Source organism: Capsicum annuum, unplaced genomic scaffold (assembly GCF_002878395.1).
Source record: "Capsicum annuum cultivar UCD-10X-F1 unplaced genomic scaffold, UCD10Xv1.1 ctg50440, whole genome shotgun sequence".
Classification (NCBI taxonomy): Eukaryota; Viridiplantae; Streptophyta; class Magnoliopsida; order Solanales; family Solanaceae; genus Capsicum; species Capsicum annuum.
In genome coordinates this window covers 1-7,069 of record NW_025858311.1, presented here as the reverse complement: position 1 = coordinate 7,069, position 7,069 = coordinate 1, and the positions used below count along the sequence as shown (strand labels likewise).

At 36.9% G+C, this 7,069-nt stretch overlaps 1 long non-coding RNA gene across 1 annotated transcript; it reads left to right on the top strand.

Moving 5' to 3' along the window:
- The first annotated feature begins 4,379 nt into the window (after positions 1 to 4,379).
- Positions 4,380 to 6,363, top strand: LOC124892766. Its single transcript, XR_007050422.1, has 3 exons — positions 4,380 to 4,517; positions 4,622 to 4,716; positions 5,948 to 6,363. It is a non-coding gene; the product is annotated as an uncharacterized LOC124892766 (long non-coding RNA).
- The last annotated feature ends 706 nt before the right edge of the window (positions 6,364 to 7,069 follow it).

The window sequence follows — 7,069 nt, the reverse complement described above, 5'->3', positions numbered from 1 at the left end:
CGATAATAAATGTATAACTCTACGATACACTATACTAATCGATGGATGACATAGTTCATGATCTACGACGGTCTATTAAGTGTCATCCCCGGTCCAAGATCATTTATTTAAATCATTTTTAATTAAATTATTTTCTTCCACCAGCCACAAAACATGTGATTATCCATTTAAATTATATTATATTTAATTATTTTCTTCCACCAGCCCAAAATACATGTTACTATTATTTATTTTATTTTTTTAATTTAATAATTGTCTTTCATAATTCCCAAAACGTGTGATTATCTATTTTAATTATTTTTAATTTAATTATTTTCTTCCACCAACCACATAACATGTGATAATCTGTTTAAATCTTTTAAAATTAAATAATTTTTTGAAAATCTGTTATTATTTGTTTTAATTTACCCGATGATCCATTGATTCATGTAGTCTACGATCGACTAATATGTACAGTCGACGAAATACTTTGTATAAAATCTAAACATTAGATTTTACTCTTCAAGAAATTAGTCAAGCCACAATACTGTAACTTGAAAAGGCAGACAGATTTGATTTGAGTTTTCAAACAAGGGATCAGAACAAACATGGCAAACAAGGGATTAGAAGAAGCTTTCTTCTAACAAGATCCTACAAAGAAAGCTTCTTCAGCAATGAAGAAATAACAAAAAACTTAAAAACATATACTAAAATAAAACAATTAAACTAAATTATGGGGATGGTGGGGGTGATGTAATCAGGGCCTTCCATTCCGAGCCTTTTCAAAATTGCCCTCAAGAAACGAGCAATTCGACGAGCTCCCACTCTAGGTAGATGCGGTTTTGACCCAGCCCGTAGAAAAGCCGGTCAAAATCATTCCTTAGGAGGAGGAGGTCGTATTGCCTCGGAGGAACACGTCTGATGGTGCGCAGGGGTATCCTTCTTGGAGGCATTTTTTTTATTTGGGTGAAGAAGAAGAAGAAGAAGAGACGATTTTAATATTTCCGATTTAGGAAAACTGAAGGGTTGCGTAGAAAGAGGGCCTGTACTTGTAGACCTGTAGATTGCGTCCGTTCATATATCCACCCAATGGTAGGTCGATGTGTCTGACAAGAGAACATTTTGTATGCGTATAGCGGTTGTTTTTCCTCGTGAAGAGACCTTTTGTGCAGATTTTTAATAAATGGAAACGGGAAACAAGGGAACTAATGATTCATTGCATCGATTGGAGAGATAACCTGGGAAAATGACCAATATAACGTGTTATATCAACAATAATATAATCAATACATAATATTTTATAGACCATATATTATATATACCGTAAACTATAGATAGTCTATCGTAGACAAAGCTTTAGGTCAATAACAACTGAATGTTAAAATCTACAGAAATGCACATTCATCCCCCAAAACAGTAGCTTTTCAACTGAAGCTAAAAAAAAGCCTATTTATGATTTGATGCCCATTCTACACGTGGTTCTTTTGTGTCCGGATTTCTTGCATATTGAACACCTATTCCTCCTTTTGGACTTGAATGTCTCACCGACGCCCTTAGTGCGTTTGACTTTCTTCCTTCCGAGTTTGAGATCGTACGGGGGTGGAGAAATTTTGGTGTCTACCAATTCCTGTTGCACAGCCCGACCACGTTAATTACTTTCGAATATACGAGGAGGTAACTTTCAGTTTTATAAATTGGTGAAGAGTAGTCGTAGATAGAGTTACCATAATCTTCGCCATCGCCGTACTTTTCTCGCAAAGCTGCCATCGCGTGTTCGCACGCCATTTTCACTAAGTCAAATTTCCGACAAGAACAGCTCCTCTCCAAGAGATTGACCTTGGCAGTAACGTCGTTGATGAAAACCATATACTCGTCGAGAACCCTGTGGATTACCCACATACAAAGAATCGCTCGCACTCTTATTATCCCTTAGGATCTTTTCCGCAGAAGGCACAAATATGTTCTCTTTACCACCGACAAATGCATGTTGCTTCCTAAAATTTTCACCAAATTTTTTAGCAATTGAATTGAATATGTACGACACGGGGTACTCCCGTTCATCCATCAAAATCGAGTTGAGCGACTTGGCAATGTTTATGGTCATCATGTCGTATCTATTGCCCGAAATGTGTGCTCTATTCCATTTTTCAAAACCAAGCACATTTTCAAGGACATAAGCTGCCTCGAGGCATTTATTCTTCAATTCTACAAAATTATCGCTAAACTCATCAAAGGAATAATCCTTTGCCACGGTGTAGAATAGATAAAGATGTTCTCCGCATTGTTGATTTACGCAAAGATTTTCAGCGAGGTGCCTCATGTAAAGTCCGTGATGTGCACGACTGTATACACGGGAGAAGGCATTGGCGATGCTAATGTGCCTATCGGAGATGACGCATAGATCTGGTTCATCTTCTATGATAGACTTCAGCTTCTAGAAGAAGAAGGTCCAAGAAGCATCGTTCTCTTTATCGACGACACAAAAGGTAATCGGAAATATATGATTTTCGGTGTCCTGTGCAACGACGCTCAGCAGAACGCCACCGTACTTGCCATACAAATGTGTGTCATCGACGGCAATTACCTTTCTCATGTGGGCATATCCTCGTATGCAAGCTCCAAATGCTAAGAAGTAGTAAACGAATGATCCATCCATCCGGTTTACCATGATAGAGTAAGAAGACCCGGGACTCAATAACTCCACTATGTGGGAAAAAGTCGGCAAGCAAGCATATCCGTGTTCCGGTGTCCCTCGAATGATTTTCTTAGCAATTACACTTTCTTTCCAACACATCCAATAGCTTGTGTTGTAACGCAACTCCTTAAATACAATTCTTTGAATTTCTCTTATCCTTGGACCCTTACCATCCCGAAAATGATTTACGCATACTGAAGCAATCAATTCGGATGAGACTTTTTTGTGCCTGCAGGTGGCGTTTTCAACGCCGCACGTGTGCATCCTGACATACTTGTATATGCAAAATCTCTCCGAGGTGTCGTACTTTTTTACCTGCAACAGCCAGCCACAACCACGAGATAAGCATTGCGCTTTCATTAATTTCGTGCAGCTCTTCTCCATATAATAATCAAAAGACTGCCTTGCCGCTGTTGCGTCTAGTTGCATTTTCAGCTTTTTTTTATCGACAAATATTTGTCCACAACAGAAATTGGTTCCGTCGGTGAAGTAGCGTCCTGCTTGTGATTCCGTTTCACGGTCTTCTTCGTCATCTTGTGAGTCCGATGAAAAGTTTTCCATATGCATATTATCTTCCATATTAATTGAATCATCGACATCGTTCTCGTAATCATTCAAATCATCGTCGATCAAATCATCGTCGACTACCGGGCGCCGCGATGGGGGTGCTGATGAATTCAGCGGTCCTTCGAAGGACCTCTCAACCACATTTATCCTCAAAATTGGCCTAAACCCATCTGCATCAGCATCCATTATGTATGTCAGCACACATACATCACTATTTATGATCGTAGGATTCACCTTTTCCCTCGAATGCATTACATAACTAATCACCACGTCTCTCGGCGCGCAATCTAGATCCCCGCTCTGCATTACGCTAGCAACAAATTCATCGTACGAATTGTTGCGTCGAACAGGAATGGAAATTGTCACCTTGTTAAATGATCTCCATTTCCAACATTTCGAAATCTCCACCCATTCTTCCATGAAATCACCAGAAACCAAAATAAATTCTGCAATAGACATCCTAGAATTAAGCTTCAGTCGATGGTAGAATATGCTTATGGTCTATGTCGAGTTGTATGCACGGTCGATGACTGGCGAGGACGGGTCGATGACTGTGCAGATTTCCGTACAAATACTTGAAATTGCAAATATTGCTTGTAATCAGTGATTGTTGGGTTTATGGAATAAAGAAATGAACTTGGAGTCGCCTGAGCTGCTATAATGCACTTTCTAAAGTGGTTTTGAGTAATGTGAGTGATTTAAAGCTTTTCAACAATGGTGAAAAGCGTGTTTGAGAAGAGAGGAAACAAATGGAGTAATAATGGATGCAATGGACAAGCTTATGATGTTTGTGGACTAATTTACAGCTGATCGCCGGAAAAGTGGCTGGAATCGGATCTTTTTGGTGGGAAAAATAATCACTTTCTTTTTTTAGCTTTTGGAATTATTATTTTTAATATTTTTGGAAGCCTAGATATTATTTTTATATATATAGTGGTGGATGATGGAGTGGGTTGAAGTGTATAATTAGAAACTTGTGGGTGAATTTATTAAGTTTGAAGTATTGGGTTAAAGTGAATTATTATTAAGGTTGAGGTTGAAATTGTTAAGTTGGAAAAGTTGGTGGTGTGGCGGAATTAAGTGAGTGTTTGATAAAGGATTTAAAACTTACAAAATAGTTTGGATAAAGAGTTTTTTTTTGGCCCCTACTTATTCCTGGTTGTTAGGAAAATGATTTGAATTCGGGCTTCTTATTTTGCAGGACTTCTGCTATTATGCTAACACAATTTTCTTAATCACGCTTCTGGTTTTTCCTACTAAGGAGAAGCTGTGCATGGTTTGCTTCTCATTTGCAGAGTTAAATATCTTATATTTGATTGGTCCTTAATGCTAACTTTAAGATTTGTGTACACGTTTTTATTGTCTTTCATTTAATTGCAGGGACCTCTAGCATGGGCATTGATTGTTTGGCGGTGTAGCTTAGGTGTTCAGTTCAGTTGATAAAATTGTCAGTGTCTTCGTACATCTTTTACCTGGTAAGTAGGGCATTCTTTTGTTTTCCTATTGCGGGCAACAATAACCTATTCACACCCACCATGATAGACTACTACAGTGGAGTATGGACTAAAGCAACTTCCACTCTAAATATAAGAGAATGTCATGCTTCAGATCGATATACTCATGCTTATATATAGTTGAGGCCCTGTCGTTCTCCATATTTTGGTCGTGCACTCATTCTAAGGATCTGGATTTTGATTTTGGTGTTGCTTTATAACTTCTAGTAGATTTCATGCTGGGTTGTCGTCCTTTGAGTGTTCTCATTTCTCTGCTCTTTGATTTCATAGCTTGGTGCTGGCTATTTTTTGTTTCATTATCAAAGTATTTCACTCAAGGTGTAATTGCTACTGAGGATTAGTTTTGTAAAAGTTACTTTTAGAGGGAAAAAAAGGTGATGAAATGAGGTTTATTAATATACCCCTCTTGAAGAGTGTATTTGTTTGTGTCATGTTTTCCATTTTTGATACGTAATTTTTCCTATGATCATGCCTTCGCTAGTGATATTTGATTTGATCAATTTGCTTTCCCCATAATTTCTTGTTTGTTCTGCATTGTCAATTGTAAAAATGGTACTTTCAATTATTTTGTTTAATTTGCATTGTTTAAGTCAATTGTAAAAACGGTACTTTCAATCATCTTTTGATGCCTGATACCATGCTTCATGACTCTTCAATTCCTCTGAAAGCTAATACTTCAAAGTCAAGAGTAGTTTCTTAGTTGTACTTATCTGGTTATTCTACTTGAAAATCGTCTAAAATAGCCAGTAACTAATCACCTATTAGTGCTGCAGTCTGTGAATCACGTAGAAGTAAAGCTAATACTCCAAAGTCTATTAGAGATCTTAGTTGTAATTATCTGATTGGTCTGCCTCTGCTGCAGCAAATCATGTAAAACACTAGATTAACTTTTTCTCGATGAAAAAGTAAAGATATAAGACACTCAGTGATTAATCAATCAAAGATATAAGACACTCAGTGATTAATCAATCTTTCGTGCTGCACTGTGTGAATTACCTAGAAAAAATAACTTTTCGGTTCAGAGATCATAAGATGTTTATGTGACCACTGTATCACGTATGATATATCGTTTGGGATCGTAGTTTTACTTTTGCAATGAATGAGATAGTATGCATGTTTTATCTCCACATTAATATTATAGAACACTTGGTTGGTTTAAATCAATTACCTCCAACTATTCTCTGATCTGCAGGGTTAGTTAATTTCTTTACAATTCGCTGGAGGGATGCTGAGTTTTTTGGAGCTATGCATCCTGAAGGGACTCCAGAACGAGCATCATGGTCTTATGTAGAAAGCCAATCCTGCCTTTGGACTTCTTGTGGAAACTAATAATGCATCTGTAACAGTCCAGTCTGAATAATGGAACTATCTGATTTGGAGTGTTCATCATCCGACTTAGCTGGTGTTTTTAACTTTTCTATCTGCTTTACGTATGAATGGAAGGTTTGAGTTCGTGACTCACACGTTGTAGATTTGGTGAAAGGAAAAATGAACTATCTGTCATTTTGTTGTTGTTCATATCTGATTGATTATCTGCGCCCATGATTTTGTAGATTTGGTGAAAAAAGATTATCCATGTTCTCTTCTATTGTGAGTTTGCAATTGATATCGATCTGTGTAAATAGTTTTTGTGTCTCAATGCTGGAGTTATTAATAATGGATTTGGATATGAGTTAAAAGTCTGTGGAAGACTGTAGCGTATGATTAAAGCTGCTTAATAAATAAACGATGATTAGAGTCAATTAAATTGAATGAATGCATAGAGGCGGTGAAACTCTAGGTTCTCTCATAATGATTACAAATCTGTCTTTACTATGTTTTGCTTACTTGTTAGTTTGGGGTTTAAGTTCACGGTTGAAATATAATTTGTAGGTGTTTCTCAAATGTACACTTTAGAAGGAGTAGCTGATTTTACGTGAGAGATTTGTCAAGCACTCAAAGAACATCATAAAGGAAGTTAATGGCGGACTTGTCGACAAGATAGAAAGACAGATGGACTATCAATTCATGTCAAAAAAGATCTCTACTGACATTATAATACTCCCTCTTGGTCTATTTTAATTATTATAAGCAGTAAAGCTTTTGCTATATCTGGGGTCCGGGAAGTAAGGGCCGATCACTGTACATAGTATTACCTTGTATTTTTGTCAAAGGTTGTTTTCTACGCGGTCTAACTTATCAAATATTATAAAATAAATCAAAAAATCTCACTTATTTTCAAGAAAAACTCTTTCCAAGAAAATATTTTTCATGGAAGTTCTAATACCAAACACACCCAAATTAGATTTTAATTTTAATACTAAAAAGTTCAGCC